The 11,648-nt window shown below is 38.7% G+C and overlaps 1 non-coding gene across 1 annotated transcript; it reads right to left on the bottom strand.

Annotated features, from left to right (window-relative positions):
- Positions 1–10,158: 10,158 nt before the first annotated feature.
- Positions 10,159–10,296, bottom strand: LOC115873813. Its single transcript, XR_004048601.1, has one exon. It is a non-coding gene; the product is annotated as a U4 spliceosomal RNA (small nuclear RNA).
- Between the last annotated feature and the right edge of the window lie 1,352 nt (positions 10,297–11,648).

The following is an 11,648-nucleotide window of genomic DNA, read 5'->3' on the forward strand; positions in this document are numbered from 1 at the left end:
CTCACTAAAACCATGCAATGACACCAAATGCAGGAAGATCACAAGTCAGTGGGTTGGAAGTCTCCTGGAATCAGTGGCATTGTAAGCACCTGGCAGGGGGTCTCTACGTGATTTCTCTGGCTCCAGAGGTCTGGTTGCATCAGGGTAGGTCCATGTGGCTTCTCCAGCTACCAGGGTTTAACACCATGTGTCTTGTCAGTAGAGCATCTCTTAGGGAGGGAGTAGAGAGAGAGTTTCTTCTGCTCCCAAGGAGGAATACAAGAAGGAGTAGAGAGAGAATTTCTCCTGCTCCCAAGAAGGAATACAGGATCCTCAGAAGGCCAAGGCCATGCCCACATAGAAGCCTCATTGACCCGAATGACAGACTAGACTCCACCCTTCACTTTTAATCCTCAAATTGACAAACGATTATATAACTGCCACAAGCCCCCAATAAAATGATTTACATAGTTTCAAATCAGGGACGAGACATGATCAGAGTAGTTGGTTTTTTTAAAAAAATCATTTTATTGGGGGCTCGTACAAAATTTTTAAAAAATCATTTTATTAGGGGCTCATACAACTCTTATCACAATCCATACAAACTCTTATCACAATTCATTCATCCATCCATTGTGTCAAGCACATTTGTACATTTTTGCCATCATTCTCAAAACATTTTCTTTCTACTTGAGCCCTTGGTATCAGCTCCTCATTTTCCCCTCCCTCCCCATCCCCCATCCTCAGTAATTCTTAAAAACTTATAAATTATTATTTTGTCATGTCTCACACTATCCAATGTCTCCCTTTAGCCACTTTTCTGTTGTCCATGTCCCCAGGGAGGAGGTTATATGTAGATCCTTATCATCGGTTCCCCCTTTCTACCTCACCTTCCCTCCACCATCCTGGTATCACCACTCTCATCACTGGTCCTGAGGGGTTCATCTGTCCTGGATTCCCTGTGTTTTCATTTCCTATCTGTACCAGTGTACATCCTCTGGTCTAGCCGGATTTGTAAGGTAAAATTGGAATCATGACTGTAGAGGAGAGGAAGCCTTAAAAAACTAGTGTAAAGTTGTATGTTTCATCATTGTTACACTGCACTGACTGGCTCGTCTCCTCCCCTCCCCAAGACCCTTCTGAAAGGGGATGTCCAGATGCCTACAGATGGGCTTTGGATCCCCACTCCATTCTCCCCCTGATTCACAATATTTTTTGTTCTTTGATGCCTGATACCTGATCCCTTCGATACCTCGTTGATCACACAAGCTGGTGTGCTTCTTCCATGTGGACTTTGTTGCTTCTCAGCTAGATGGCCGGTTGTTTATCTTCAAGCCTTTAAGACCCCAGATGCTGTATCTTTTGATGGCTGGCACTATCAGCTTTCTTCACCACATTTGCTTATGCACCCACTTTGTCTTCAGAGATCATGTCAGGAAGCTGAGCATCATGGAATGCCAGTTTAATAGAACAAAGTATTCTTGCATTGAGGGAGTATTTAAGTGGAGGCCCAATGTCCAATCTGCTAGTTTAATACTAAACCTACAAATATATGCACATAGATCTATTTCCCCATCATCATATACATATATTTATATATGTACATGCCTGTATTTAGACCTCTATAAATGCCCTTTGCCTCCTAGTTCTTTCCGCTATTTCCCTTGACTTTCCTCTTATCCCACTAACATGCTCATCCTTCGCTTGAATTTCAGTAATTTCTCCACATATTTGCGATTGGGGCCAGCCCCTCATATGTCAGAGTAGTTGGTTTTATGAAAACATAGCTAGTAGTTGGTGTAGCTAGATTAGTTATGGGGAAGCAGGAGGGGTTCCTTAACTTGATATAGAATAGGAGCAGTGAGACCAAGATCTAAGAACCTTCTAACCCCAAGCCTTGAGGACTGACTGGATATGGGGGCTGCTGCTGCTGCTCTTAGGCATAGTTGATTTGGTTCCTGCTCATAGCTACCTGATATAGCACAGAACGAAATACTGCTCAGCCATGTGCTCAGCCATGTGCCATCCTCACAATTGGGGTTATGTTTGAGCTGATTGTGACAGCCCTTGAGCCAATATATCTCATTGGCTCATTGAAAAGTGTCTTCCTCTTTTCCACTGACCCCCTACTTTCTTTACCAAATATGATGTCTTTTTCCAAGGACTGGTCTTCCAGATGACATGTTCAAATTAAGTTAAGAAAATCTTCTTCCAATACAAATTTGAATATTCTTCTGGCAGTCCAAGGTACTTTCAATTATTTATGGCAACATCATTAATTCAAACACATAAATCCTGGTGCATTGTCCAATTTTCACATGCACAAGATGTGAGTGAAAATACCACGACTAGTGTAAGTTCTGGATTGCTAACCTCCAGGTCAGCAACTGGAATCCACCAGGTGCTCCTTGGGAGAATAATGAGGCGGTCTGCTCCAAAAAGATTTATAGCTTCAGAAATCCTAAGCAGCAGTTTACTTTGCCCTATTGGGTCACTACTAGGTGGAATTGACTAAATGGCACTTGGAGGTGGGTAAGGAGAATAAAAAGTAACTTGGATTCTGAACCAGAGACTCAGAATAGTGGTGCCATTACAAAGAGAAACTGGTATCAGAAGGCATCGAAGACTGTCAAGGACAGCATCATTATGTTCAGTGTGCAAGCTGGGTGTGACTCTGAGTGACACAGCACTCAGAAAACCAGAGGCTCAGGCTACATGGGGATTGACAGTTGGGTGCCATGTTGCAGTTCTAATATGACAAAACCCCTAAAAATCAAATCTCATTCCCTGTCATTGATTCTGACTCATATCGACCCTATAAGACAGACTAGAACTGCCCCTGTGGGTGTGAGAAACTGAGGGATTGAATGAGAATATGAGCAGCCAAATTCTCTATGTTCATAATCACGGAGTTTGGAAGTCCGACTCCGGTGGGAGAAGGCTCTCACAGTTCTGAGATAAAAATGACTCTTAATACACACTCTCATGACTGTAAAATAGTCCCTACTATAGTCCTCCATAAAGGAACTGTCATAAAAGATGCACCTGGCTGTCACTACGTACCCGGAGATTATCTGTAGCTAAGAGCAATCAGATTCTATTGTCCGCTCCACCTAAAGAGTAGCTAACTCTCTTCTCACATCTTCTGATACTGATCATAGACTGTTCTCCTGGGGAAGGCTCAAGAACACATGAGGTTACTACCTGCTTATTCTATTTCCACTCTATTGAAAGATTTGTAAGCCCCATGATTACATATACCCATTGAAAGATATATTCTCTCTCTTGATTCCAACACTGGGAGGAGCCCCTGTGCCCTGCTTGTCTGTCTTCTTTTCCAGAATCGCATAGCCGCTCCTAAGGACTGTTTCAACTGAGGGCTGGATCCCACATCTGGGTTTCTGAGACTGCAACTCTTTACATGAGTAGAAAGTCTTGGCTTTCTCTTTTGAAGCAGCTGGCAGTTTCGAACTGCTGACCCTGTGGGTGGTTGGAGCCCAACATGTAACCAGTATTCTACCAAGGCTCCTAAAAATCAACATAAGAACCAAAATTTGGTCACATCAATACATATAGACAATAAGTTAAAATTCAAGAACTCCTGAAGACAAATGGGTGATAAGCAAATGTTGCGAAGAAAGCTGATGGTACCCGGCTATCAAAAGATATAGCGTCTGGGTCTTAAAGGCTTGAAGGTAAACAAGCAGCCATCTAGCTGAGAAGCAACAAAGGCCACATGGAAGAAGCACACCAGCTTGTGCGATCACGAGGTGTCAAAGGGATCAGGTATCAGGCACCATCAGAACAACAAATCATATCATTGTGAATGAGGGGGGCAGTGCAGAGTAGAGATCCAAAGTCCATTTGTAGGACACTAGACATCCCCTTACAGAAGGGTCTCGGGGAGGAGATGAGCCAGTCAGGGTGCAATGTAGCAACGATGAGACATACAATTTTCCTCTAGTTCCTAAATGCTTCCTCCGCCTTCCTACCCCCACCCCCCACCCCCACTATCAGGATCCCAATTCTACCTTACAAATCTGGCTAGACCAGAGGATGCATACTGGTACAGATAGGAACTGGAAACACAGGGAATCCAAGGCGAATGATCCCTTCAGGACCAGTGGTGTGAGTGGCGATACTTAGAGGGTGGAGGGAGGGTGGGTTGGAAAGGGGGAACCGATTATAAGGACCTACATATATCCTCCTCCCTGGGGGACGGAAAACAGAAAAGTGAGTGAATGGAGATGTCGGACAGTGCAAGATATGACAAAATAATAATTTGTAAATTATCAAGGGTTCATGAGGGAAGTGGGAGCAGGGAGGGAGGGAAAAATGAGGAGCTGATGCCAGGAGCTTGGGTGGAGAGCAAATGTTTTAAGAATGATGAGGGCAATGAATGTACAAATGTACTTTCACAATTGATGTATGTATGGATTGTGATAAGAGTTGTATGAGCCCCTAATAAAACGATTTAAGAAAAATTCAAGAACTAAACACTAAAAGAAGTTGTTGTGCTCAAGCTATCATTGTACTTAAAAACCTGAACTAGTCATTTTAAAAGTTAACAGTCAAGAATCCTATCCTGGCTTATCTGGAAACATAAGGTAACACTGAAATATCAGGCAAGACTTCATTTATTTTAAGGTAATTATCTCCTAACTTGCCTGGGCAAAGGATGTGAAATAAAGTATTAACTTAACAACAACCACTGTACTATACACACTGGAATCAAGCAGCAGCTCCAGCTAACGATGTAAATTTGTTTTGAGAGGAATATGTAATATGTACATGTATTTGTAAAAATGTCTCCCAGCCACAATCCACTGCCATCAAGTCAATTCTGACTCAATGACTCTAAAGGACAGAGTATAGCCTCTTAGGGCTTCTGAAACTGTAAATCTTTATGGGAGCAGGGAGCCTCATCTTTCTCCCATGGAGCAGCTGGTGGGTGAGTGGCTGATGTTCACAAGGCTAGCAGCTTAATACTTAACTTACTATACTAGCAGCACTCTCCCAATCAAACCAAATTAAACTCACCATCACGGTGCTCCCAACAGTAAGGCTTAATTGAGTATGCTCATCTCCTAGCTTGAGAAACAAGAGCGGTTAGGAATATACAAGTCAAAGCAACCATTTAATATCAAAGCACACAGAAAATTTACTCTTAAAATGATAGTGGTGAGATCACAGGACAGGAAGGAGCATAAACAAACATTAATGGTGGCAGATGGATTAAGTCAGTGATGACCAAATGAGGTAGATAATTGGAGCAGAACAAAATGGAATGAGTTTTTTTTTAATTGGATGAAATTTCTACTATTGAAGCAAAAGCAGCAAATATTTCTGCACATACCACAGCTAAAATCCAAGGATTAGATGTAAAGTGTTTCAATTTAACAATACCTAAAGAGTTAGTGTTAAAACTCTGGCTTTCATTAAAAATGTTTTCTTTATGACCTAAGCATGATTTACATTCATTTTGGTGACATCAAAGGCAAGTAAGTGTTAAAAAGTAATTAAGCTGCTTTTAGCTTGATAAAATCTGATGGCAATAATCTGAGTAATACAGGGCTTCATGTTGGCTATATAATCAACAGTTTGGGTTCTGACTTTCCCCAAGGCCATTCTTACTACAATTAAGAACATTATTCTTACATTCACTCACAAAAATCCCACACCGAACCCCTCCTGTATATATACATGGCTTGCTAGGGCCAAGATTATTAAGGCAAATAAGGTAGCATAAGGCAGAAAAGAACCACACCCTAGATGAGCCAACAGGGAGGTAAAGAAATCACGATCTAGAACTATGTCATAAAGGCAATAATAAAGATTTGAACAACACCCTATACTAGCCTAGAGAAGGCATCTGTCTTGAGAAAGTAGAACCATGTAAGGAGAGGGAGTAGTACTATCATCTGAGCTGGTTCTTAAAGGGAAAGCTACATTCTTCTGGAAGAAAAAAGGTCTGACTTTCCAACAGCTGTAAAGACAGAGAAAAAGAAAAGATTGAGGGTCTGTGAGCAGGAGGAGGTGTAAATAGGCTACAAAGGGTTCCCCATGGCATGTGCATGGATAGTAAGTTGGCAAAGGTGTTTTGCTTGACCAGCAGAGTATTTTTTGTTTGTAATTAATATCCATGTGAATATCTTTAAAGCAGTACCTGCCCACCAGCTGCCAATTCAATCCCCACTACATCTTTAGCTGTCACCCAGGGTTTCTCACAAGCCTGGTCCCTGGATACATCTGAGTTTATATTGCCTGTTACATTTCTGGAGGGAGTCACTGAGAGCATGGTGGGGAGACGGGCAGTGACACAGTGAACTGTCTTAGAAAGATGATGTCAAAAAAAAAAAAAAAAGGATGATGTCATTTGTGGAGGGTTAAAATACTTCTAGACACTCCTTCTAAGTAGGAAATCAAAACAGAAAGTATGTGTTTTATAATTCAGTGAAAGGCTAAACAACTTATTTATACTCTGGAATAATTGAGAGCAGTGTAAAACTGATGAGATACAGCTAACAGGTTAACTTGGGCAGTTTCAATTGATTTCTGGAGTGGGAGGGTTAGTATGAGCATTACTAGTATTCTAGCCTTATTAGTAAAGGGTTATTTTTTTTAAAGAACGTATTTGTACATTATATAATTAACATTTTAAAATAATTAACATTTTTAAAGGGAAAGAAGTTTGGGGTCAGTCATGGATGATAAATTATAGAGGAAAGAAACTGGAGACATGGAGATAAAATTACAAAGCAATAGCCCAGACATGAACAAAGTCTAAACCAATTGGAAAATGAAAAGACCAGTATATAAGAGAAACTAGAGATAAAAATTATAGGATATGGTAAAAGAATGGAAAAGTTAACTCCACAATTCTTAACTTTTTGAATTTCCCAATCTACCTTCTAAATGTAAGGTGAACTCTATTACAAATGACTATGAAATTGGAATATCTTGGCAACCAAGGTGGGGAACAATGCATGTCTAGAGTACTGCCTGTTTTCAAACAAAAACCAATTTTCTCTCTATGGTTCCTTTGATTTTCAAGAGATAGCTTCCCAACAATTACTAGCAATTTTTAATCTCCTTTCTAGCATCGAAATAAACTGTTAAGTATTCAGGGATAACCTGAAAAACAAAAACAAACAAACCTCAAAGTTACATAGTGTTTTTAGGGACTATAGCATCACAAAGATCTAAATTTGCATCTCACTACCCCCATTTCTCAGCTGTGGAACTGATAGTACAATCCTTTAGTCTCCTTGAGCCTCACTTTGTCTATAAATAGGGCCAATAAGTACCTCAAAAGATTGTCTGTAGGATTAAATGAAAAAAGATAAAAATGTTTAGCAGAAAACACACTCCTGATAAACACTCATTCCTTAACCATACACAGAAGATTAGTTTGGATATCAATGATATGATTTGGGCGGGGGTGGGGAGGTGTAATGTGAAGAAAATTTGCTATCTATCAAGGGCCTTAAATATGTTGAAGGGGCATGGTTAAGTGCTGGCTGCTAACTGAAAGGGATGGTTCCAAGTTAGGAAGATGAAGCAGCTTCCATAAAGGCTATAGCGTTTGAAACCAGAGGCTAATTCCATTCTGGCCCATAGGTGCCTATGCATTGGAATTCCATTCATTGGCAATGGGTTTCCCTTTTTTCCCTTAAATACCAGGGGGCTTTAAAAAGATTATATTAAAAAAAAATCCCATTGTCTTTTAATTCTACTTTTCCACAAACTTTTTGAAGCACTTTTATGTATTTATGCCTTATAGTTCCACAGTATTACTTTTTATATTCCACAATACCATTTCTGGGGATAACCCTAAGAAATAATACTAAACACAAAAAGGCTTTATTCATAAAAATGCTCTCACCAAAACATGATTGTTAAAGCCTTACATCTAAAGCATTATCTAATGAAAAACAAAACACAAAACAAACTAACCAGCCATATATTTAGGAGGTTTTCTTACAGAGCATTTATTGTTTTCCTTCTAATTATGAAAGCAAACATGTTATCCTGTGCAAAATACAGAAAAGCACTAGGAAAATTAAAGTCACCCAAAACACAAAGTTTATATAATAAAAAAGCAAAATTCAAAACTGAAAATATAGTGTAAATTCAGTAACATCTTAAAATTCTAAAAATATTAGAAGAGTAGGTATCAGAGATTACAAGCATGAATTTTTGGGTAATATTACAATTAATTTCTACATTTTGTTTAATATGTAAATAGCCATGCAATACTTAAGACTGAGAAAGCAAATCATCATATAATTCTAATCTGAAAAAATATATTCTAATCTAACCCTATAACGCCGGAATTTTTAATGTCAGGAAAAAAATTTTTTTGTTTTTATTCTTTACTTTCATAGTTATCAATATATTAATTAAATTAATTGTTATGAAAATGTCACCCTAGGCGTTATAGGGCTAAGAAAATAACTCAACTCTGATATATAAATCATAAAATCCAAGTGATAATGTAAATTCTGATAGAGTATCAAATATTCTAATATCTAGACAAAGAAATTAATAGTGAGTCCATCTTAATTTTTTTTAATCAGAAAGGAAAAATCCTCCCAAACCAAAAAAACGTTAAGTATTATAAAAACTCATACAAAGGGCCAGAATAGATATCTGAAAGAAATAGGGACATTAACTTAATACAGATTTCTAAACATTAAAAACACTGAGAAAAATGCATAGGTTTCAGTCCTCAAAGATCTTTGAGTTGGAGACATAAGTCATACCTTGTTACAAATCTGTAACAAGAAAGACTGTCACAAACATTCCAGAAGAGAGATCCACCAAGTGCTAAAGAAGAACAGAAATAAGAAACTTAAGCTAGGGATTCAGAAAGGTTTTAGAGAAGTGGTAGCACCTAGGGTGCGAGGACTTTATAGGATTTCAGTGGGTTGCAACATTAAAAGTAAACGGTAACGGGGGAAGAAAAGCAGTGAAAGCCAAAAAGTACACGAGGGCTACAAAAAGTTCATGGGAAAGTAGAATGAAAACATAATGGAATTTTTAACTTTCTGAAGGCCCATCATACAAGCAAAGTTTGAGGATCACCAAATCAGGGTTGTAAATACCCTTTACATAAATTGCTGCAACTATGAGACAATCCTCAAAGGTCTTATCTATAATTTGGTCTCCTGAGTAAACCAGGAGGGGGAGCTCTATGCAGCCCTCTGGATAGCTATATCTCCCACTGTAAATTAATAACCTTGCATATGGATTTACAAATCAGTCTCTAGGGAGTTTGGTAAGAGAGAATCAGTCCCCATGAGCTTGATTACCCCCGAAGTCACTAGAAAAATGGAGTTTCTGTCCTTGCAAAACTGAGAAAGGTCACATTACTTGAGTCACGATCATACAATCAGTTAGGTTTTTAAGCTTTTTATGAAACAGGATAAAAGACACTTTGGCTGGGGGACTGGAAGGGAGAAGGCGGGGCTTAAAAACTACCAACCTGTCAAAGGCAGTAGAAAACTGAGAAGCAACAACAGGTGTTATATCCCCCAGGCCTTGTGGAAGCAAAGCCTACAGGAACCCACCCCAGCTGTTGAGAGTATCACTAACAGAAAATGCTGTTACTTATCCACCATTTACTGTGTGCTAGTGGAGTTGTGTGGTGGTGGATAGGAGAACTAAATCACCCAGAGCAAGTTGGGAATGAGACTCAGGCAAGTGAGTACTAAGAGAATGAGCCCATGGCTTGCAGGGAGTAAGTGAAACAAGTCCTTTTAAAACAAATGGAAAAAAAAGGAAAGATCTGATTGTGTATTAAAGGGAGAGGAAACAGCACAAAAATGACCAGTGCACACTGTAATCATAATATATGGTAGACATAAGGCACAGACCTAAAATATATAGACTATAGAAGCTAATTAAGATAGCACAATAAAAAATTATAGGAGCCCTGGTGGTATAGTGGTTATGTGTTGGGCTACTAACCACAAGGTCAACAGTTCAAAACCACCAGCTGCTCTGTGGGAGAAAGATAAGGCTTTCTATCCCCATAAAGAATTAGTCTTGGAAACTCACAAGAGGCAGTGCTACCCTGTCCTACAGAGTCCCCATAAGTTGGAATCAACTCAATGGCAGTGATATTAAAAAGTACACATACATGCACATATAAAATAAGATACACTTGGAAAAAATACTAATAAGCTATAGGAAGCACTTTAGTGTCTGAAAAAGTCAAACTGTGACTTAGGGTTTCTTTTTTTTTTTTTTAATTAGCAATAATCGTGCCTCGGATAAACCTCACTGGTTATGATATTGCCACTGCACAAAGCTAGGGTTTCAATAATAGATCTGGTTCTATGAGAAAGTTAAGATGGAAAGTGTGTTTAAGGTGCCTCACAATTAAATAGTATATGAGGGGGTTCCCAAAAGCTCATGAAAAATGGAATTAAAAGGTAATCAATTTTCCACGAACTTCTGGAAGCCCCTGTATATACTTACTGTCAGATACATCTCACTTTTATTTACTCTTCTCTAAACCATACACAGATCCACAAAAAGATATTCTAGTTACTTTAATAAGCAGAGAATAAACTATTACAGTATGGATATTTTTATTAAGCTTTTGGAATTATAAGCAAAGGACACTTATGGATAAACCTTTAATGCTACAAGCTTCCATTTCCTACAGTAGATGGACAAGAAATAACAAATTGCTACCTTAAAAACATAGTACTGTCCTGGACATTGGTAAAATAATACACTGTCTACAGAGTAGAGAGGTATTTTAGAACCCACCTAATCTGAGAGCGAGGAAAGGTTGGATGTAGAAGAGGGGGTTTAATAAAAAGGCAGATACACTTTCACCTCTTTTGGAAAACTCCCAGACAGATACAAGAAACCTGGTCTTAGCCTGAACACTCCAACAATTGTTCCATTATCTAGAACCAAAGAAAGAAGTGTTTAGAGTCCACCCTTTCCTAAGACAGAGATGAAAGACAAGGGATAAAAAATAAGGTAGATATACTTTCACTCCTCTAGCAAGCTGAGTAGCTGAGACACAGAAGATACACATTCAAAACAAACTGATGCTTCTATCTAAAGCACCGTTTAATTCTATCATACAAGGATGGCTTATTTAACAAAATACTGGCCCTGCCACAGCTGGTTAATGCAAGAAAAAAAGAAAGATCTTCCACCTCACATGCCAAGCACAGAAATATTCTGGATGGGCCAAAGATCTAAAGGTAAAAATAAGCAAATGAAAACATTAGAAAGCAAGTTTGAAGGATATTTATGTAGGTTTAAGACGGAAGCAATTTTGTAAAACAAAGTAAACCCAGAAGCCATAGGAAAAAATCGAAGAAATTTGATATAAAGTCAAAAGACAAATGAGAAAAAAAATAACTAGAACACACTTGATAAGTAAAGGGGGTTAATACCTATAAAATTCAGAGAATGTAAGTGGGAGATATACACATAATTTATAAAAGAAACTTAAAAGGCCAATATACACAGAAAAAGACAATCATAGAAATATAGAAATGCTAGATTATTACACACACGCACGCACACACATTCGACTGGCAAAAAGTCAGAAAGACTGATGGCGAGACTGGATGACAAGAGCAGTTAGAAATAAACACTTTATCTACATACCTGTTGTGAAATGCCATCATGTCTGT

Source organism: Echinops telfairi, unplaced genomic scaffold (genome assembly GCF_000313985.2).
Source record: "Echinops telfairi isolate 266 unplaced genomic scaffold, ASM31398v2 ScPeMD7_7469;HRSCAF=8507_1, whole genome shotgun sequence".
In the NCBI taxonomy this organism is placed as follows: Eukaryota; Metazoa; Chordata; class Mammalia; order Afrosoricida; family Tenrecidae; genus Echinops; species Echinops telfairi.